The sequence below is a fragment of the Haemaphysalis longicornis genome, unplaced genomic scaffold (assembly GCF_048455015.1).
Source record: "Haemaphysalis longicornis isolate Haplotype H1 unplaced genomic scaffold, Haemaphysalis longicornis Haplotype H1 scaffold_13, whole genome shotgun sequence".
Taxonomy (NCBI): Eukaryota; Metazoa; Arthropoda; class Arachnida; order Ixodida; family Ixodidae; genus Haemaphysalis; species Haemaphysalis longicornis.
The window spans coordinates 46,922,274-46,945,320 of NW_027526233.1; the positions used below are offsets into that span (position 1 = coordinate 46,922,274).

General features: G+C 47.4%; 1 long non-coding RNA gene across 1 annotated transcript in view; it reads left to right on the plus strand.

Annotated features, from left to right (window-relative positions):
* The first annotated feature begins 7,154 nt into the window (after positions 1 to 7,154).
* The window catches only part of LOC144164053 (uncharacterized), a 113,059-nt gene continuing 97,166 nt past the window's right edge, over positions 7,155 to 23,047 (plus strand). Inside the window, exons 1-2 of the long non-coding RNA XR_013321024.1 lie at positions 7,155 to 7,287; positions 15,411 to 15,577. This is a non-coding gene — a long non-coding RNA (uncharacterized LOC144164053). The remainder of the gene's footprint in view (positions 7,288 to 15,410; positions 15,578 to 23,047) is intronic.

Consider the following 23,047-nt stretch of genomic DNA (forward strand, 5'->3'; position numbering starts at 1 on the left):
ATTGCTCGCTAAACAACCGTCCTCTAACCTACGTGCACTGCGAACCTGACGTACCCCTGCCTATAACACCAGCGGACGTGATTGGAGGAAGAATAAAACTTCATGAGGGAGGAAAGCGGACGCAAAGCCCGGATATCCAAACAACTTGGAAAAGCCGGTGTCGCAAAATTCGGTCTTGGTGGATCAGATGGCGCCAGTAGTATTTGGGGCAGATTGCAGCGACTGTTCGCACCAAGACCGCAAACAGAGACCTGTCAGTACGGGACGTAGTCCTCCTGGAAGGTCCTGGACCAAGAACATTATGGGAGCTGTGTCGGATTGAGCAGGTGTATCCAGGACGTGACGGCGTTATTAGGGCCTGCCGACTCCCCAATAGCAACATCGAGCTAGTACGTCGGTCTGCAAGGCACATATACCCCCTCGAGGATTGCTTTAAATAGACGCGCCAATTCCCTGATGGTTTGTGCGGGCGCGAACCTGTAAAACATTCACATCAAGGATGGAGAAGACGAAAAAGAAAGACCTGCTCATGCAGCGCGAAAGGGCTATCTGTATCATTTTGTTCCGCCATTAAACCTGCGTGTTGCGACAGCCCCTCTGTCACTTGTCTCAACATCCACGTGATGTGAAGTTCATCGCAGCTGAGACGTAGAGCACAAAGACCACCCAAACACTGCTCCCGTCGTCTGATTTCGCTTTCGCGAGCCACTCGCACCGCGAAGCTGCCATGAAACCGGAAACAGCAGAGGCGAATGGAAAAGAGTGCTCGGCACACTGGGCTCATCGATATAGCGGGGGGGGGGGGGGGGGGGGCGGGGCTTCACAAACGTAACTTCAGGGCCTCTCCTAACCTTATCATTCATTCATGACTGTAAGCACTGGGGCCGCAACGGGGGTAAAAAACTATGTTGTCTTAATTTTTGACATAAAATACGATCGCATATATCGGTAGCCCTTGCTCGGGTGGTCACAGCAAGTCGTTGTACGTGTTTGTCCACCCTGGGGTTGTCGAGTTATTGAAATGTTAGGGACGCAACCTATGCCACCCTAAACCCCTTTCCGTGCTCCTTGCTCAGTATGGCAAAGCGGTTGCGACGTTGCGTTGAACTTTAAGTTTTGAGTTTTATAGCAAACCCTTACTACTTTCCTCCAGCGGCTTCGCGGATGATGCGCAAGTTAACCTTTTGACCGGAGACCCACCCTCGGCGACACACCGCTCAAAGCGGATCGGGTGATTCGGCGGGACCGCTATCGACACCGCTGGAAAGTCCCAGTATTAAGTCGTTCTGCTACAGTGGCTAGAATAGTTCTGCTCAAGTAGCGGCGGCTTCCGCGACGGCAGCGGCCGCTCAGCTAATCAGCAGCCGACCGAAATCGCAGCTTCCTACGCATAGTCATCTTGCGCCGAGTTCTCTGTGTAAGAGGAACGCCGCCTCCTCCGAGAATAAAAGCGAGTCCGGGCCTCCTTCTGTGAGCGTTGCACGGGACCGAACGGCTTTGAGCCATGGTCAAAAATGCAGTTACATCAAAGGTCAACCAAGCGAAAGCAAGACAGAACCAGACTAAGGCAAACTTTTACTTTGCATATTCATGACTTTTACTTTGCAGTCCTTGTTGCCAAGTGCCTGTATGATGCAGCAGAAGTGTTTTAAAACCTTATTTCAGTTGTTAAAGATCCTACCGGGTTGACGGCTTGTTATTCGGTGATTTGGACCGACAGCTATCTCGATTATGGCTACGGCGTTGTGTGGTTTATTTACGTTTTGGGTTTTGGCTACAACCTTGCCAAAATTATAGCCAAGCGAGTGGATATCACTTGTCAAACGCTATGGCGCGACTACGGCCTTTAAGAGTCACTTGACGGATACATTAGCTAGATCTGTTTTGCTTGCCTGTGCCGCAACGAGCGCGGCCACTGCTGCGCCGAAAAAGGGGAAAACGCTTATCACACTAAAACTCTTGGTGCGACGAGGTTCGAATTTGGCACAAAGTTGCTCTACAACAGAATTAAGAATGGCTAGGCGATGGCTATTACGATTGGGCATGAAGCTCTTTTGAAATATTACATTGTCCCTCAACGAGAAGGATGACAACCCTCTTGTAAAGGCTTTTTGTAACGGCATTCGTATGCCCCACAAAAAGTCGATGAGTGGTCACAGTTTTGGGTCTTCGTGCTACTTCTCGAAATGGTGGACGTGTTTACAGCGGATACCAACAGAATGCCGTTATCCTCGTCTCTTCCACGTGCTGTTAGAGTTCGGGAGAGACAGTCCGCGTCCGAGTGTTGTCGTCCAGATTTCCAAACAACCGGTATGTCGAACTCTTGGAGCACCAGCCTCCAGTGCTTAAAGGGGTCATACAGAGCAAACACAAGTTTGGCTCTTTCGAAAGACTGCATCGTTAGAGTCATACTGACACCACTTTTAACATACTCTTGGCTCAAATAAGATGTATAATTAGGTAAAAAGGGAATGGCCATGTGACCCACAAGCCCATTTCCCGCAACAGAGATGATGACACATGCCCAACTATGCGTTGGCCAAGGCCAGCAAAAGCAAATGCAAATTAGGCAGGGCTTATAAGCTTGCAGAGCTAGTTGTGTACGCCTAAATGTAATGCATATTCATTTTGCAGCAGTAAAAACCGTGCAGTAAACAGTGAAAGTTGAGATTTTTTTGTTTGCTAATACTGTTGACCGTCTACTGAGGGTCGTTACAGGGAGGGAACAAACACTGCAATACCGCGCAGTCATGAAGAGAACTGCAAAATACTGCAAGGGAACAAAACAAGGGAAGACAATACGGCAAGGGAACAAAACGGTGACCAAAAATACTGTAATAGCGCACAGTCATGAACATATTTGGGATGGCGCACTATTTCTAAAAAAAACAAATTTTTAGCAAATTCAAATTGTTGTACACCCGAGCACTCCACAACCTCGTTTGGTAGTTTATTTCGTATTGCTATGACATCCGCAAAAAAAGAATACGGATACACGTCAGTGAGCGTACTAACAGTTCGAATCGTTCTGCTGTGAGTTTTGCGGGAACCATGTTGTGCGGGAGCACAAATGATAAAAGTACTGATGCTCACTGCTGCTGGCACTGGGAGCACTATTCTTGTTTTATCTGAACAGCTGTCTGCCGCTTTGGAGTTGTCTTACACGACACTGGCCGATTGGTGTAAGCGACGTTGACCCTGTTTGTCAAGTTGAGGGACCCATGTTGAGCTTTGGTCCCTCAATTATTAATTACAACCGTCCGGCAACTAGGTATCTTTCTCCTGGTTTAGCGTGTTTACCTGTATAGTGTTTGTTTCCACGCTGGGTGAGCTGACTTGAGTGTGAGGGGCGTAAGGAGAAACCGCGGAGGCTTCTTTGTTATTCGCCGCGCTTTTGTGTCCACCCGACGTGCCGACACGTAGAGCATACGAAAGCGTCGGCCACCCTATAATAGCTTAAAGCGACGTAAGCTTTGGAAGGAGGATTTCGTTGCGTTCGTTTGCAAAGCCGGTGGAGGGGGACCGTTGACATTTTAACCACCGCGATTACTGCCACGAGAATCCCCGAAGTGGACGGGAGCTGAAGGTTGGTCAAGGAGTCAAACCTTGCGTCGAACATATGAAGAGATCACCAGACGTTCTGTCTGTGACAGTGGCACTGCTCAAACTTATTGGCCAAAGTTTCCGTTCGTCAGGCGTCTGAAACTGGTTACGCGGCGGCTAGTATAGGTAGGCGACCAAGCTTCGTTAGGCGGTTCACGTGTTAACAATGGAAAGGAATTCTGGCGGCGCGGAGCCCAAACATAGGCTTGCAGGGCATGACAATACTTTCAAGGAGCACTGACACAACAAGTTCGCATCTTGTTTTTTTTTTGTTGCGATAAGTAACTAGTGACCTACTTGTCATTTGTAGAAACCTGATTTGCTTTAGCGTGCAACGGTTGTTTAGTTAGAGGCATTTTCAATGCGGTCAGTCACAGTTTCGGTTTCAGCGGGTGCCGCGAAACGATGGATTTTGTGTGAACAAAGCTGACCACGTGACCGTCGGAGGGATATCACAGAGCAGAGCTGCCGTAGCTCTGTCGAATTCGCAACCGGCAGTTTCTGAGAATGCCCCCACGTACTGATCTCGTGAGCCGCTTAATTTAAAAGCGACCGTGGACGTGACGCAGGCGCTGCGAGTACAAATGCTACCGCGGCTGAAGAACGACGCGCGACGCTCGAGACAGTGGGTGGCAAGACGCGCGCTGGGAGCAGCCGGCCGGTCTGTCTACAAGTCCGCCTACAGATGTGTTCGGCTTAGCACTGCGGCGGATATTCGATTGCCGCTCTCGTAAGCGGTGAAGATGACAATTTTTTTGCAACCCACCATCGCATCATTAACTCCTTTCTCATATAAGCTGCCATGGTTGGGACTAGTGTAAAATTTCGTGCAGCTGTAACAAGCTATCACTCGAGCTACCTGCGCCGGCCTGGCCCACTTCGCGGCTGTGCCCGCCGCCTGCACAGCGACCGTGCGGCTCGCTCAATGGGATTTTCCTGTCACCGACGCTTTTTCGCGTCCAATGTATATAAACACTAATACAAACAGAGTGCCTGGAATCGCTGTACAGATTTGGTCGCGGCCAGCTGCCCGATGAGCTGACGAAATTACGATTCCTCCGCCGCCAACGATCGGGTTGTTCGTTTTTCGAGAGCAGAAGCTCCGCCCTCCGGCCCTCCGATTGGATCGGCGAGCCGGGCGAGCCGGCGAAAAACGCTGGCAGTGCGGAAGCGGCAAACACAAACTCGTGACGTGTATGGATGTTGTTTATTTACACAATATCCGCGGGATGTCGATTGCGCGTGGTCCTCTGCTGGCTGCTCGGTTGCGTTTCGCACACTTTAAAATTGATTTTAAATATGTTCTTAGTAGTGTTCGCCTCTGATATTTTGCAGATGATGTATATGTGTTCACACCAATCTATCGCCGAAGTTATCTCGCCTTCAAAATTTTGTGTCAGTGCCCCTTAAGACGTGCCGTCCGAGAGCAGATTCCCGTCGTTAGGTCAGCTTTTAGTTGGTTGGTTTTCATTTCTGTTATATTTCTGTATTGCGGAATACCTTTGGGTCTCTGTATAAGAGGGAGAGAGGTAAGACACGTGACTATTTTGAACCCACCTAGCTTTCTTTGTCACGGTAGCCAATCAGTGGGCCAGTGGGGGCTAATGAATGAGCCATCCTCACTCTCAAGTTGGGACGTCCCTTTTGTGGGCGGGGTTTAGTTGGTAAAACCGAGAAATTTGAGGGTTTTGGGAGAAATAGAGAGAGGGACAGATGAGAGAAAAGGAGAGGGAGAGCAGCGAGCTTCCGCTTGAGTGCTGCAGCAGATAGACCAAGGTGTCATCGAAGTGGCCCGAAAAATCTGCCGAAAGAGCCTTCTCCACAGAATTTTGTTGCCTTACGAAAACGGCAAAGGCTACGAAATTGACCTGCTGGGAGCAGTACACCTTCTCAGCAGCGCTTGGCAGCAAGTTCGCGCAGCGGTTATCGCCAACTGCTTTGCGCACGCTGGCTTTTCACGTGCCGCCAGTTTGCCAGAAGCAGAGACGGCAGAGACAGATGACTTCACAGACTGTGAAGAACTTTGTCAAGAGGTCATCAAGCTTACAGGTACTGCTGCCACCGAAAATGACGTGACTTTTAAACGCAGAGCATTTCAGTAACTCACGTTGTCACCCGCGTTGACGTCCGTAGTCCGCACCGTCGTTGTCCCTACTATATAAAAAAAATACTATCCGGCGCCCGGTTTCGATCCCTCGACCCTGCGGGCGGAACGCAATGCGCATGGTGCTCTACCCACTGCGCCACAAAGCCGGCACAGAATGGGACGCTACGAACGCGCCTTATATCGTTGACTCATTAAAATTACTGCTGACGAGCGCTCTCTCGTCAGCAGTTGCCACAAGTGCAACAAAATTAACGTAACGCAAACTACTTAACGTCGTGCGCCCCCGGAAATGATCTGCATTTGATCGTGCCATTCGCGAGGGGGATGTTTCACTGCGTCTTCTCTCGGTCGCGGGACCCGTGGCGCCATCTGCCGGAGGCGTGGCACAACTCGTAGCACTTTGAAAAGATGCGGCACCAGTTTCTTCTTGGAGCCAAGGGCCAACAACAATGACTCATCTTTAGGGACAAAAATTTTATGGAGTACGCGCTGTGTGAGCAGGATATGGCGGTGACCGGAGCAATGACGGACGCCGAAATCGTTGAAACGGCCACTAACGTAGGGGACGGCGGAGCCGACAGCGATGACGAAGCACCTCGAGAGGTGCCGACATCTTCTGAGACGAGAAATTTGCTGCGCTTGCTTCGAAATAAGGTCGAGTGCAGCGGCGGGGAAGATCGACTGATGCGATGCGTCAAGCAGCTGAAGGACGCCTTCCTAGGCCCGAGTACGACCGCAAAGCAGAGGTGCATTAGGCAGGTTTTCTCTGCCAAATAAAATGGCAGTGCGGCAAAATGCAGCCGGTTAAAGTCTCTTGTATGTTATTTTTTCTCTTTTAAACCTGCACGAGAAGAAAGATTAGAAACTGCCGCTGTAGAGCCGCTAAGTAGTAGTGATTTTTCTGAAGAGGGCTCATTTTTCCCGGCGATAAGCGCAACTTTGCTTCTCTCGAAAATCCATTTATCTCGAAATGTTCCCTGGTCTTTACGACTTCGAGTTAACGAGGTATTACTGTACACACACACACACACACACATATATATATATATATATATATATATATATATATATATATATATATATATCGGTGTTTTTGCGAAACAGTTGGAGTGTTATTGTTGTACACAACAAAACCTGCCGTGCAGTGTGTTGCAATTATATTCCTACGATCCATACAAATCCTCAAGAAACCAAAACAACTTGACTATAAATTATGACAACGATGCTCCCGTCTTTGAAGACGCCATAGAAAATGAAAGAAAGGTCAGTGTCCACGTGTGCTAAACAAACTTTTATTAAGTCGTGGAACAACACAGCAGGAGTATTAGCTACGAGAATAGCTCCTGATGACACTTCAGCTGGAGCAGCAAATATCCAATGGGAGAGTCCCACGTCTCTTCTTGTTTATATTGTGACAGAAGCAAGTTTCACGCCACACGGTGAAAATCACTTGAAGCAACATCCGAGGCGACATGGGGCTTTTGAAGATTGTAGTTTTCTGTGCACTCACAAATGCTAAGGTATCAGCCGGCAGAGGTATGCTATATACAGCTGATGACTTAGAAGACGCGACAAAGGTGAGTACGTCATTTGAGGTGTAGCCATTACTTCACTTAAATTTGACCAGGTCTGAACACGCTTCATACAAACCGTTCATTGACTTTGAGAAAAGTTAAAGCCTAAATTGGAAGTTTGGATGAAAAAAGATGGCGAAAATAATATTTAGGCGCTCCCATTGTTGCCGCAATTGTTTTATACTAACATGAGCAGCACTCTCTTTTTATTTATTGCGGACAAGAAACCGCATAACATTTGGCGGCAAATGGTATAAAAATATTTGATAGGAATCTTTACCGCACTATTTGAGGTGCCTCTTCATTCAGAAGCAAAAAACTGCCCAAACCCAAACTGTGAAGGTGGTTGGAAAGCAAAGCTTTAAACGACAAACAGCAATTGCCCAAGCGACGTCACTTGAATTCACACGCGTGGTTTTACAAGAAGGGAAACCTGAGATTCTGCAAGCCATTACCCGGAATTCGCGGGGGAGGCGTCCTGAACGCTGCAGCAGCGTCGGCCACGGCCGGGCTAGAGCGGCCTACGCCGCCGCTGTAGCCCGGCCGTGAGTTGGGAGAAAGAAAATAGAGAGGAGTGTCTTTTCAAGGGTGACACAGGTGAGCCTAGCCATCCTCATGTGCGAGCTTGGGGTTGGACCACCACGCTACACAAGCGCAAACACCGAAACAATTTAGCATGTGAGCTTAGTGATTCTCATTTATACCGATTTTAACTAGTAGGTTTAGTAAGTTTGAGAATTGCAAGAAAGCTGAGGGAACTTCTATAATCGCTATTTATCATAATCAGTGGGTGCTTTCGCCTTTTGTAATACCTCTTAAAACCCAACCGAATGGGTATTCACCAATTTAGAAGACCGAATCCCATTCGTGGCAAGCAGTGGGCAAAATGTAGCGTTTCTCTAGAGGCCAGATGTCTGTATGTGGTTTGTAGCTTTTGTGTCGCTTCCCGGCATACCAAATCTTGACGTTTGTTCGCCGTAAGACCACTTACTTCCGTTGAGTGCGGTTTCCCCTTAGATGCTGTCGATCAAGTTAATCAAGCCGTGTGAAGGCAGCGCGATGGACGCGAAGCTCCGCCAAAACAGGCCCAAAACAGACTTCGCTAAAGCAGACGACAAAGCCGTACCGCCGCCGCCGCCGCCGATGAGCAGGCACTTCCGCGCGGGCAACGCTGGGTATATTCGCCGCGCCATCTACAGTGCGCTCTTTGAGTGGAACCTTCGTTGCCCCTTCCCCCCCCGCCACCGCCTCCGCCGCGTTGGGAGTTTGCTGTTCCACACGCCACGAAAGAACCTTTGGTTGGTAGAGGTATAAAGCTTTGCTTTAAAATGCTCGGCGAAATTCGAAGTGGTAGCATTATATTGATTTATGCTTAGCAATCACAAAATGCCGCCTAAAAGACCTTTATAAGTAAACGGGACCGCTAGGTATAATCCTAACTCATATAAAGAAATGATTACGGGAATGTGAATGAAAAACCACAGCTGATTATCGAAGGCTCACGGAATGCTCGGAATGCACGGAATGCTCGGAATGCACGGAATGCACGGAAGGCTCACGGCTCACGGAACAAAATATTATACAGGTGAAGCGAACAATTACGCCCGAAGTTCTCCCTGCTTTCCAGATTGAACTAAAGTTGTGCTGTCCAAATTATTCACTTTACTGAACCCGTGGTAGCTAAGCGCGCAGCGTTTCTTTTTAAACCTAATAATCGGCGCTTTATTTTAAACACCATGTGTTGCGCATTTTGTAGGTTTGGCGCTATACAATTAGCGTTCGCTGGTCAAAAGAGAGACTGGAGAACAAAATACCGCACACGACACCAAGGCGCACCAATTTTATTGCTGAAAAAATGACTCCTATAAGTAAAGGCTGTCATAGGCTACAACCCACAAATGCAAGGGTTTTCATTTCATCTTATGCGGTTTCGAGTCTCAACCAACACATGCCATACTATACATTTTTAAAACAGCGAATGTGCAATCCTAATAAGGCACTGTTGTTAATTCCTGATAGGCAAGATCGTGCTTACGCAGAAGTCATCAGCATCGCTGATTTCGTCGTCCCTACATTTTTTTTCTGTCGTCGATTTTGTTTCCGCAGACAAGGAAACGCGTCCACAAGCCCCAAAGTCAATCACTAAATCTTTCAAAACGCCGCCTCGCTCAAAGCTGCAATGCTGGCGAAGCGGATCTTCCTTAAACATTTTCGCGGTTCTGACAATCTTGAGTTAAAGGGGTCCTGAAAGGCATTTTGAGCACACGAAATTAACTAGCGCAAGAGTTACTTTGGGAGGCCAACGCGAACAGTGCCAAGAGAAAGATAAACGTTTATTTATCTAAAGGGAAAGGAGTAAGAGCGAAAGCAGTCAGCCTCCCAAGTAGAGGAGGCCACGAGCCCGCGCTGATTCCAGGGCCGAGTTGACCTTGTTGCTCCGCAGCCGAGCTGGTCAGCGCATACTCCCACTGCTCAGGTGAAGGGTTGAGGAGAGGTTTAGGGCTGTCGGTGCACGAATGCACCAACTGGTAGGTAGTGAGAGGGATATTGAAATTGCAGCAGTCATGTTGGAAGAGGGATAGAGAAATGTGGAAGAGAACCGTGTGGTTAAATTAAGTACAGGTCTGTAGCCGGCGCCAGATAAGAGACTGTTTGTAGCTGAGAGTACGGTGGGACGGGGGATAGATCCTTATGGAGTGCAGGTAGTGGGGTAGGATGGCATTGTATGTAGGATCCAGGGGTGTTAGAGAGGGGATTTTTGAGCCCGGGCCGCTCGTGGCATCTTGCCTTAAGGATGGGAATGCCTGGAAGTGCAGATGGCTAGTGGCTGCGTGAGCTGCCTCGTTCCCTGCAAGGCCCGAATGGCCTCGGGTCCATACGATGGCGATTTCAAGATCTTCGGGCAAGGTCCAGAGGAGACGAAGGGCACTTGCCGGTTCCCTGTCGAACGTACTGATACAGCCGGCAGGCCTGTTGGGAATGGGAGAAAATTCTGAGTTGTAGTTGGTTGAGGCCGGCAGTTGCAGCATGTGGAATCGCAATGGCGTCAGCCGCTGTGGGTGATAGATTACAATAAGATTCTGCTGTAGCCTCCTCACCTTGTGGAGAAAGGGCAACAATTGTAGTTCTTCGTGATCGGGGGTGCTGTACAATGTCCATGTACGGAATTTCATTGTCTTCGGAGTATTTTCTGGCCAGATGACGAACTCGAGCTTCTCTGCAGGACTTGTTGAAAGTCGGGTGCATGTGGCGGTGTATGGCGAATACCCGGATCATGCACCATATGTTCGGCGGGATCGGGTGCGGGGCGCTGTTGGAATCGGGGAGTGCTCTCCCTATAAGTTGGAGTACTCTCCTGCCTGTTGGTTTTAGGGACAGTACGTTAAGTTGCACCGTGTGCTGGGCTTCTAGAAGTTCTGAGAGTGTGTTATGTATCACGAGTTGTAGCAGTTTCTCGTTGCTGGTGTACGGAGGTTGTCCCACTGACTCTTTATGCGTTTTGCGTATGAGAGTAACCAATTTGGCTTGTTCTTGAGGCTTGAGGGTCACGAACGGCGTGCAATACGTGAGCCTGCTGAGGAGTAGCGCTTGTACGACGCGGCATGTGTCCTGTTCTTTCATTCCAAAGTTTTTGTTGCTTATGCGACGAATGAGGTGGGCGAATCGGGCTATAGTTTATTGCAGTTGAGGTAAGAGGGCCGCGCCGGACCCATCCTGTGGGAATCGGACCCATAATATTCTGAGAGCCTTGACTTGATGTATGGGTTGACCGGAGATGGTTACCAAGTAAAACTTTTTTACTTGCAGCGGAAAGCTCACAATTTTGTAGAAAAGTTCGATGCCGCGTTCCACCCTTCCCGGCGTGGTTTTGGGCTCCGGCATTTTTCGACTGTATGTCATCGATTCCCCCATGCGCGTCACGAGGCAGAAATCTTGCAATTGTGCGCCTTTTTCTCGCACTTCCAGGGAAGAGAAGCGTCGTCTCCTCAGGGTCGAGGGGTGGAAGCGGCATTTTGGGTTATTTAGCGCTTCCTGCACCACGCTTGACAATATCTTGTTCATGCGTATTTATATTTTTTACTCTATTACCACGGTTCTCGTTAAAACACGTTGGCTAGGCCGACACGACGATGACACGACGGCGACGCCGACTTCCGAGCTCGCAGAGTACCTTGTCACACGACCCCGACGACGCCACTAACACGTTGGCCGCTCGAAAGTCCGCGCGGTGCATTGTTAGTAGAATAACTTGTTGGCGTCGTGTCACTGGCTCGCTGACCGAAGACGACTACAATACCGATCAGCCGAACGATCGTCGGGAATTGATTGAGAAAAGAAACTGCATGCGCTCCAACAACATTCGTTCTGTAATGAATGCGACTCTGTTCTGCTGGTTCCTAGAGTGCAAAAACATAGTAAGGTTCATGAAGTTCATAAAACTCCCACTAGCGCTCACCTAATCCGCATTTCCTCTTAAGACGCGTCGGCCGCTCGCTTTGACAACAATTCGGTTCTCGGAGTTGCAAACTGCATATTTGTGTGCGACCAGCAAATATTGTAGAAAATATAAGCTCACTGAACTGCACAAGCTGGGCTACGGAATTTTATTAGGTAATAAAGAATCAATTTCGACCGAAGTTTTCAGCTGAAAGCGTAAAATGAAAGCCCGCTGGGCACTATTCTTGCAGGGTGAAAACGCAGTCGCAACAAAACATTTGTCGCTTGTGGAAATCAGCTATGAAGTACAATATATAGGTTATGTACGCGCGTCTACCGTGGTTCTGTGGCGCTGCAGCTATTACACCGCGGGCGTGCCAGTGTATAAAGATTGCACCGCGTATTTGCCGTGTTTTTATGAGGTTCCACATGGGAGCGAACGAGTCGGAGAAACATGTTTAGTTGTGTCCGCCCCGGTGGACCTTCTTTGGCACACTTAGTCTTGCGACAAGTAGTAAACCGTTTCCTTTTTCTGCGAGATATACACAACCCTTTTTTTTGCACAGTGTGTTAGATTCGTTTGAGTGCAGAGCTGCCCGAATTGGTTGTTTCCTGTTGTGTTTATGATGCCGGAGCCCATGGGTACCTGCGTGAATTTCTAGATGCCACAAGGTTTCTTTGTGCACGCTTCACATTGGAATACTTATCTCATGTGCCGAGGAAGAACGTTTACAACAATCTCCTAGATACGGTCTTACCTATCGCACTGTACAGATCCTTATACCGTATGGGGCCGGACAATATATTCTTCGGCGCGTGGACAGAATGCCAGCTCCAGGCTATGTTGAACATTTTTTTTTCTTTCAATTGCATGTCGTGTACTGGCAGTGAAAACACGGATGATTGAGACAGGCTCTTTGTGCCTTGGGGCACTGATTGCTTGACATGCAAAAAGCAGACCAACAAACAATTTTTCATAGATTGTTGGGACGGTGGCTTTCTATGGGACGCGTTACAGAGTACCGTAAAGAACGATTTTCCTGCGAATAGTCTTGGAATCAGCATTTTAGCCATATAAAATGAAGGCGTTGTACATTACGACTTCATAATGTTACTTACCCTACACGGTATACGGAAGGCTCGCATGGCACGTCGGTACATTGATGTAGAAGCGAGGCCAGGGAGGGAATATTTTTATGAGAATGTCCGTTACATAGTCGAAGTGTTGAAAGCCCACCCTCGTCCACCAGACTGTATCTGACTATGCTACAGAGTGCGGCGAAGCTGCCGCCTTTTTAAGCCAGGCACATTAACAAGGTACGTGCTGGTGACTGCTCACGTTGTGCAATTTTATTGATGTTATGCATGTATGTATTTACCCAAACGAGGCAATAAAACTAAAAAAAGAAGTTCCGTGGCCTAGTGGGCTAACGCCCAGCAGACGATCCTTTGAAGTTGCGGTTCCGAAGCCCGACGTGTTGCGCGTTTTTTTTTCTTTTTTTGCCTTCTAAGGGGCATGGTTTGCAAATTGTATCTGCGAATCCGAAACGAGTCTTCTGGCTGAATCGTGGAACAACCATATCAAACGTTAATGCACCGTTAAATCATTGGCACGATTTGTTCAGTTGTTTTAAACTTGTGCTTTATATACACAGTGAGCAAATTGTTCTTTCTGAGGATGAAAGGTTTATGTGTGTATCTTGGAGAGCAGGTATGCCTTTACATAGAGTAAGCATAGTCTCTTCCCATGCACTTAAACCAGGCACAATGTGGAATTGGGGGAGGAAGGGCACGAAGAGAATATATGGCTGCGCCCTGCAACCAAACCATCCACCAATGTCATTCAGCAGCACTGAGCATGTAAAAAATAGACGAACAGCCTTTACAAAGAGAAAACGGCTCCCGACCATCAGGTTAAAAAGCGAGATTGGAATAAATGTTTGCAGGCATGCGCGGCCCGAATCCCACACTACTCTTCGGAGACCACTCCCAATGTCTGTTACTGTGTATTAGTCGATTAGTTCATAAACACAGGGTCGCGTAGAAGTTTCCCGGAAAGTAAGCGGGAAGTGGGAGATGCAATGCACGGCGCACTCTAAAAATGTCGCTGTGCCGTACCGTGCAACCTTTGGGGGTGCTTTTTTGTTACGGGTATAGATTGAAGGCGATAAAATGACGGAATGGGACCTTAAAACTGTCTGTGTATATGCGTGAATGGCGTCACCACAACGCGACCAAGCTTGAGATTGACGCGAACCAACGGTCAGTAATATACACAACAAGGTCGGTGCTTAAGGCATGTACACTCTGACTCTGCAAAATTTTGAAGCGATTTTTTCCTCATTCGCTCACATACTTTAGACTCCATGATGTACCAAGACACGTCGTTGCCGCGAACGCGCGGTTACAGGGCCGTCCACGCTACGTGCAATCTTTTTGCGAGGAATGGGGCGGGCGTAAAAGGCCGCCACATTTCTTCCGTCAGCTTTCCGAGTATTGGGCGAAGTGCAAAATTCCTAAAATGATAAAAAAGCGGCTAAAAAATGCCGCAAATATAACGGCGCCATCTTAAATCTAGCATACGGCGCAGAATATCGCAGCAGACGACGCGCGCCAACGGATTCTCTAGCAAACGTCACCGGGAAGCGAGGCATTATGAGCATTCACGCTCGGGCGGTGCGTGGAGGTAGACGAAACGAAGGAGAATCGTGACGCGGGCGAATATGGGATGTTTCGATTTCCAACAGCTCCACTGATACTCAGCGGCTAAATAAACTTCTTAAAGGAGGTGATTCCTGAAAATGTGAACCGCTATGTATGGGTAAAACATCTTTCAGGGCCACATTAAGGCCGGACACTAAGGGGGCCCCACTTGTCGTCTTACCTCATCGGGCGCACAATAGCTGGCCACCGCTACAGTAACGGGGCGTCATGTACAATAACAGAGGATTCGAAACGATTACTGTTTCCCCTGGCAGGGATCGATACGAAGCCGATGTGAGTCCCAATGCGCCACGTAGGACACGCGATACTCATACTGAAACAGTTGGGGGTAATCTTGGCGCTGCGCCGCTCGCACAGCGGCTGCCGTTGCGGGGCTGCAAATAAATGGACAAAAATTCGAAAAGAAGTCTTGAATTGAGGCAATAATTGTGTAAATTGTAATACAGTAATAGTAACGCTTATGCTCATTTGGTACAAGGGCTAAATTAATCAATAAATGAAAACTCACTCCAGTGGCCATTTCAGGGCTTGCTGTATCCTCGCTTGACTACTTGCGGTATCAACCCCAGACTGATAATTAAACTAGTGAAGAGGGGCCGCCACAGCCCCACGGGGAATGACCGCTCCCAAGCTTGACAGATTCCGGTTGACAAAAAGTGCTCTCTTATTCTTGCGTGTCGCGGAACGGTTTTTGCGTACCTGACGTTGAGTAAAACAACCCGCCAGAACTGCACCACACAAAGCAATCAAAACATCGGAGGTGGGCTAAAATTAAGGAACCAAAGAAAATTGCATTTTAAATGTGAACAGCAACCCGAACAGTGAAAAAAAGCAGAACAAGGAACTAATGCTAGCGTTTTCTAAATACGGAAAATATACACCGTTGTTACTCTAGACCGTTCTTTAACGAATAAGTTGTTCAGTTAAATACCGTGCATTTAACTATTGGCTATGCATATTTGCAGGTTATAAAGAACCCCGAAAATTTCTTTCTTATCGGAGTCTCTGGGGAAAACAATAGAAAAGTTCAAGCCTTTTTGGAGAAGTACCTCTGCGTAAGCTCTTCCCTGGTTCGTGCTCAAGAAGGTCGACGGGCTACCAGAAGTATTGACTTCACCCCTGAAGAAGGAAGGTAAGGAAAAACATTGGTGAAATAAGTAATTTTAATTGCTCAATTCTGGTAAAAAGGTACCTATAGTACGATTTCAAAGCGCAAAAATTCAGACAGGGGACGAACAAGACAATGGAGTACCAACTAGCTCGAACTCACACGTTGGTAAGGTAATAATAGTTTAAGTGTCCTGCGATATGGCTGTTTTGATTCGATCAATTGTAAAGTAGTCTTTTATTGCCAAAACCCACCAGCGGAAAGGAGTGTTTTTTTATTACGAAGAATACGTATTGCATCTAACTATGCTTTCTGTTTTGTTTACACCAGTGTTTTATTGCCAGCGCCTGTTATGACTCACTGGCGCCATGTTTGCGCGGGTCAGTCGCCCGCCGGTCGACCACCCCACCGCTTGTCGACGGAAACGAAAGGAGGCCGACACGACGCCGCGGCGTCCACTGATTGACAGCGGCTTTTGAGCGGCGTTGAATGTTGTTGCCCCAAAAGGGATTAAGGAGCCGCGGGTCTTCCCCCGGCCTAAGCAACTGAACGCGTGTGCGCGTGAAAGCCCAGACGGCGACGACCGGACAATGGGACCGAGTGGCGGCGGCAGCACAGCGAAGAAGGCAGTGGCAATGGTCAAGCCATTAACTTTTCCCGGAGTGATTCCACGAACCTTGTTAATCTGTGCTGTTAGGCTCCCTGGGAACGCAGCGCGCGGCAGACACCAAAAGGATACGCGGCGCCCGCGCGTCTTCCGTTCTTCCCCCCTACTACAGGCTCCTGACGAGTGGCAAGGGTGTGTGTGTGTGCGTGTGCTGTGCATCTGCCGACATACCTGAAAGGCGTGTCCCTACCCGAGGGCGGTGCTTCACAGCGAGGAACGTACACATCACCATTGGTCCGCATTGTTTTGTATGGGGATCCCTAACCTAGGGAACTAGGGATCGGGGGTCAACAAAAAGGGCGTGCTGCGGCCCGCCAAGAGCTGTCTTCTGTCTTCATCCCGACAACTCACTGTAAAAATGTAAATAAACCCGTTGAGTTGGCTCTAAGCTCTCCCCTAGTCCTGGCTCGACGGAGCGACGGCGACCGGCCCCGCTACCAGCAGACTGCGGTCGCTACAACTCGCTACAAGACGCAACACGCCCGGCCGAGCCGGGTTGTCTTATGTCGTTTTTTTTTGAAGTGAAGTGCGTGATTCCCCATCTTTATTTTGCATGCCGCACGGGCTATTATTATTAATAGGGATCGTTTCGCCCCTTTGTCACTACACCGAAAGTCCCTCTTTGATCAATAGTGTTCTCGATACACTCTTAGTCAATTCCTGGTTATACGAACCGCATGTAGGCGGGCCGTTGCGTCAATTTAAAGCCGCTTATAAAGCGGCGGTTCAGACGGCCTCGAGCGCAAGTGGCCCGCCAAACACGCGGCCCACCGAACACGCGGCCCGGCGTTTAAGCGGCCCTCGCGAGGGCCGCCTAACCAGAGGGCCACCCAAACCCCGGGCCGTGTATTCGGCGGGCCGCTGGCCGTAATTTTACTACGCGGCCCGTTATGCTAATCTATTCCCACTTACGAAGCGGACCCCAAATCATACGGCCCCTCAAATAAGCGGCCTTGTTGCTTTTCACCAAAAAAAAAAAGAAAAAAAAAGCCACTCGAATCGAGTTCATCCGTTTTTTTTTTCGCTCACATTGACAGGCCAACGTCAGCACCCCGTGACGAATGCTGTAACACATGTTACATCATGCGAGACATGTAAGCACATAGACGTAACGCTACGGGGAATCGAACCTGGGTCCACTACAACGCATCAAGAGGCGGATATCATAACCACTGTGCCACACCCCACGGGCTGCTGGGGAGTGCAAACATGGGCTTATAAGTATTCTGCATTCTCTTGCGCGTAAAGCAGGAGTGTTAAATAACACATTCGGTGGCGAGTGTTCTTCTTTAGACCACCGTTTTTAATTCGCTCTACCAAAGAAGCATAATACTTCGGCTTGCGGGAATTTAAGCACTTTGGTACGAGCGGAAACCTTTTGTCATGCTGTGTGCTCGTTCCAACAGTATGATGCGCCTTGCGGGGATTTATTCCATCGATGCAAACGGAATCGATAACAGGTATTCTGCCTGGTTAACAAAAGTACTCTTGGCCATTGGCGGAAAGTGCCCCCAATGACAATGCTTGCAAATAACTAGCACGTAAGACGCACTGTCGTACTGAAAATAAGAGCTGTGTCGTCACGAGTGGCAAGTATACCAAGGATGAAATGGTGTACTGATTTTTTTCTGTTCGTCGTAGCTCTTCTGATGGTGCGGTTACATGCCTCGACCTTTGTTTTTGTAATAGGGGGCGGTAGTAAATTACGCATCTGGTGATGTAACGAACCAATATTAAATCACTCACTCCACACAACATTGTGTCGCGACGCCTGCAGAATTGCTGCGTTGATGCCCAGGTAAAGAACTGTCGGAAGGCAAGATACTGCGTTTTCTTTTATGGATCGCCAGCACACAAAGAATATCTTAGCATTTTCGCGCGCAGACCGGACAAGCACTCGGCCGTGTAACTTGTAACGTCCTGCATTTCCAGAAAAATGCAGATTTCGCGCATGTTCTACCTTTAATCATTATAACATCGTAACTGAAGACCATTGGTCAAACGAAATTTTGAGGTACCAAAGATTAAGAAACATAAAAAAATGTCGGAAAATGGCGAACCGTAACACCCTCCATTTCCACAATAATGCAGATTTAGCGGAAATTCCGCTTTGAATCGTTATCATAGCGTAGATGGAGATAATTGGTCGAACAGAATGTTGAAAAATTAAATAACAAGGAAAGTATAAAAACTACGAAAAATTCTGAGCTTTGTAACGCCCTTCATTTACAAAAAATGCAGATTTGGCGCAAGTAACACCTGTGATTGTTATAATAGTGTAAATGGAGATAATTGGACAGACAGGACTTGGAAAAACCAAGAAGATTGGCTCTAAAAGACTCACACTCAAGAGGAGCGGCATAAGAATGCTGCGCATTAGTAGACATTTCTCTGAGGTTATGCAATTTTTTTAAGTGGCCTCGTTTCATTCGCGCTTCTATTATTAGCGAGTTATTATTGTACGCGGAAGCGCAAGGTCGCGGTTCAGCATTTTCACCTGGGCATGAACGCACCCTTGTGGATGGAAAGTTTAGATCATATAAAGTAATGCCAGAAATAAATGGGTTGCAATGGCTGCAATTACCCTAAAACATTTTTAATTTCTGCCCTTCTGGAACATCTTCATGACCTCGGTTCTTGTGCAATGAGGTTTTACCTTTATAATCTCAGTGTTTTGCCCCCTTATTTATCAGGCCTCAATGCACATACCACGAAATAAAAATACTCCCTATATTCATAATGCTATGATACAATCATAGCTGTAAAGAAAGTAACTGTATACCTTAAACCTATCCGGATCTTGAAGTGATAGTCTACTCATACAAGCTTGGGACACGAACAGAGAACTGAGTTGGGTATGTAAATTTTAGGTATTTTGTCATTCTCGAATTCATGAGCATGCACAAGTGTGAGATGAAAATTACATTAATGGCACCATGTACAAGGAACGATGTTTTCTTTTTATTTGATAACCAAAATACAAATCTGAACACAAAAGACTTATACTGAAATAACAAATACAAATATGTATTAGCAGATTGCCCTTATGGAACACAAATTATTTTTTTTTGTGGAAGAGCAAATAAAAGAATACCTCAGTAACCTCAGATTTGCTGATGACGTTGCCTTGCTAAGTAACTCGGGGGACGAATTGCATAGCATGCTTTCCGCGCTGGGCGAATAGAGTAGAACCGTGGGCCTGAAAATTAATATGCAGAAAACTAAAGTAATGATCAATAAGCTCGGCACAGCACAGCAGTTTGAGATAGATGGCGAGGCAGTGGAAGTGGTAAGCGAATATATGTACTTAGGCCAAGTTGTCACCCCCGATCCCAACCATGAGGCAGAGATAATTAAAGGATCAGAATGGGGGGGGGGGGGGCATATGGCAGACATTCTCAGATAATGAATAGCAGCCTACCATTGTCGCTGAAGAAGAAAGTGTATGACAGCTGCATCTTACCGGTACTCACCTACGGGGCAGAAACTTGGAGGCTCACTAAGAGGGTTCAACTTAAATTGAGAACGACTCAGCGGGCAATGGAGCGGAAAATGATAGGTGTAACATTAAGGGACAAGAAGAGAGCGGAGTGGGTCAGGGAGCAAACTGGTGTTAAAGACATATTAGGAGAAATTAATAAGAAGAAATGGACTTGGGCAGGGCATGTAATGCGAAGGCAAGATAACCGCTGGTCATTAAGGGTAACAGAGTGGATCCCTAGAGAAGGCAAGCGATGCAGGGGGCGGCAGAAAATTAGATGGGCAGATGAGATCAAGAAGTTTGCGGGGATAAATTGGTCACCTTTGGCACAGGACCGAGGTAATTGGAGAATAATGGGAGAGGCCTTTGCTCTGCAGTGGGCGTAGATAGGCTGATGATGATGATGACGATGATGAAATAACGACCTGTCAAGATAAAATTATTGTTTTCGTTCATGGAATTTTCAGCAGCTTTCTGCTTACAAAACAGGGAGAAAACTCGTCTTTTCTGCAGGCTACTGCTAGTATAACGACCGACGTTTGGCCTAAAGCTGGTGGGTATCTCATGCCCTTAATGTAATATATTTCGAAACAAAGAAAACGTACATTCTTCGGGCTTCAATTATAGTCCAGGTACAGGGGGGATTAAAAGAAATACGAACAAGGGAGGGCACAGCCTCTGCTGCATGCCGCACCGTCTGGCTGCACGGTCAGTAAATTGCGCGCATGCGTAGTTCTTTCAGAGCGTTTGAGAGTGTGGCCTACTGTTAGGGGGAATGCTTGATAAATAAGTGACGCCAGTCATTTATTTTAAAGCGTCTTGCTATGCTCTGTCGCCACTGAGCAACCTGTTATCTACTACAATCGGGAGCCAAGCGTGCAGCAGGCAGATTGCAGCTAGCATGACGCTTTTCAACGATTATCCTGCTCAGTGGCGACGCAGTGAGAAAAGGCGCCTCAAAATAAAAGACCGGCGTCGCTTCTTGATCAAGCATTTCCTAATAATGTAGGCCACACTCTCAAACGCTCTCGAAGGAGAGCGCATGTGCGCAGTTTACTGATTTTGCAGCCAGACGGTGCAGCATGCATCGGAGGCTGTGCGCTCCGTTGTTCGCATTTCTTTTAATCCCCCCTGTACACCACTTCCGATTATGTAGATGGCCTTTGTAGAATTGCCACAAGCAATCTTTGGCCCGCGAGCTTCTGCTTCTGGAATTTCGTCGCAATGGAATGGAAACAGCGTTGTAAAAATTTTAAAAACTTTGAGTCACGGGTAGCAATCTGTTGTGTTGGCCCTGCGTAAAGAAAAGAAACGGCAGGTGAAAAAGTTGCAATGTACAAAAGAGTGGCGTTATTTATTGGCGGTCATAGGTCGGCAAAACACAAAGGATTCACTCAAACTCAATCACAATATTTTTAATTCACTCTGTACTCAATCAAACTCAGATTCAAAAAGTTCGTCTGTTCACAAAATCACCCGTACTCACTCATCAAATACTCATTTGTAATCGTACTCACTTGTACTCAAACTCATTTGTCCTCACGAGTATTCGTACTCAATCTGTACTCATGAATACTGAATCTGTACTCATGAGTACTCACTCTGTACTCATGAGTACTCAATCTGTACTCATAAGTACTCAATAAGTACTGCAGCTCATGAGTACTACTCATTCTGCACTCATGAGTACTACTCATTCTGCACTCATGAGTGCTCAATCTCTACTCATGAGTACTCAGTTTGTATTACTCACGAATAATCAACTCATCTGCACTGTTAGCTCGGTCATAGCTCGAATGAAAAACTGAGTAGAAAAAATAAATTGTTTAATTGATTAGAAAAACACAGGTTACATATAAATCAGGACAGAGGAAGAAAACGTCTGACGCGGTGCACTGTCGTTGGGCGACTTACTGCGTGAAGGCAAGTACATGTGAGAAAGCGAAACGGAACGTAAGCACTCGCGTTGCTTCTCGCGTCTCCTCTTGTTCTCAGGCCGGGTAGGGCTCAGGGGAGCTCGGGGCTTAACGGTGCAGCCGTGGCCGTAAACTGCGTTTTTCTGCGTGTCTTCGGGTGGCAGCTTTTGTCGTCCGTTTTCTTGCTTGCACTACTGTTTGCACTACTGTACTCAGGAGTGCATATACTCAAGAGTGCAAGCAATCGCAAAAACAGTATTCATGAGTATTGTACTCATCAGTGCTGTGTACTCATGAGTACTGTGTACTCATGAGTACTCATACTCATGAGTACTCTAACTCGTGAGCACTCATACACATGAATACTGTACTCATGAGCACTCATACTCATGAGTAGTGTACTAATGAGTACTGTCCTCACGAGTAGTGGACTTACCCCTGTACTCACTCGTCATCGTACTCACTGTTTTTTTCTGAGTGTGTGATCACTCATCATCGTACTCACTCGTGAGTTTCAGAACAAATGAGTACAAATGAGTGTACTCACGAGTGAGTACGCCCACCTATGTTGGCGGTAAAACAGTATAGCCTGGAGGGGCGCAGCAGAAGTATCACCAACGCGTTAGCAGATAAGTGAAAATATGATAAATCAGGTAAGTGCATCCCTGTAGTTCAGACAATTATTTCTCTCTTACTTTCTTGTAGATTCAAACGCGCTCCAAGAGAACGTTTTCTTCATATACATAGGAAGGCCGAGCGCTTTTTCAGTGAAAAGGCGTGCGAGAAAACGTTGCCATAATTTTATTTGACGGAGACACGTCAATTGCACGTCGAAAAGAAACTCTGTTTTCTGTTACATGGGGAGGGTAATGTGCCCTAGTTTCTTTTTATGAAACAATTTTCACCGATAGTAGGGCGCAAAACATTTTCTTAAAGATGGAACAATATTGCTAGCAATATCTTTTGGCATAGGTAAACTGCGTGCACCGAGCAACAACCAGCGCATCTTTAACAACATTCGAAGCCACCGCTTCGAGCGACCTCCACGCCGGTGACGCGCCGCGTTTCCGCTGCCAATGCTATCATGTTTCAGCAAACCGCGAGTTGACACTCTAGACAGACGACAGCTGTGGTGAAGACAACAAGATGGGGGCTGGTGCTACTCATGAATGTTGCATCATGTGAAAACCTCACCACTTAAACGCACCGTAATGAATTTTACAAATCGCCACAGAATCAAGACTACTCAACGCGCCAGAAAATTCACTAGCCAAAACGACGACGCGAAAACCTAGTTACGAAAAAACGTAACATACATTTTCGCTACGCGTACCGAAAATGACATGCAGTGGCCATGGAAAATTGAAAAATACAGAATTCAAACTGGGCTTTATGTGCCTTGACCTGGACAATGAAACACATAGAAAAAT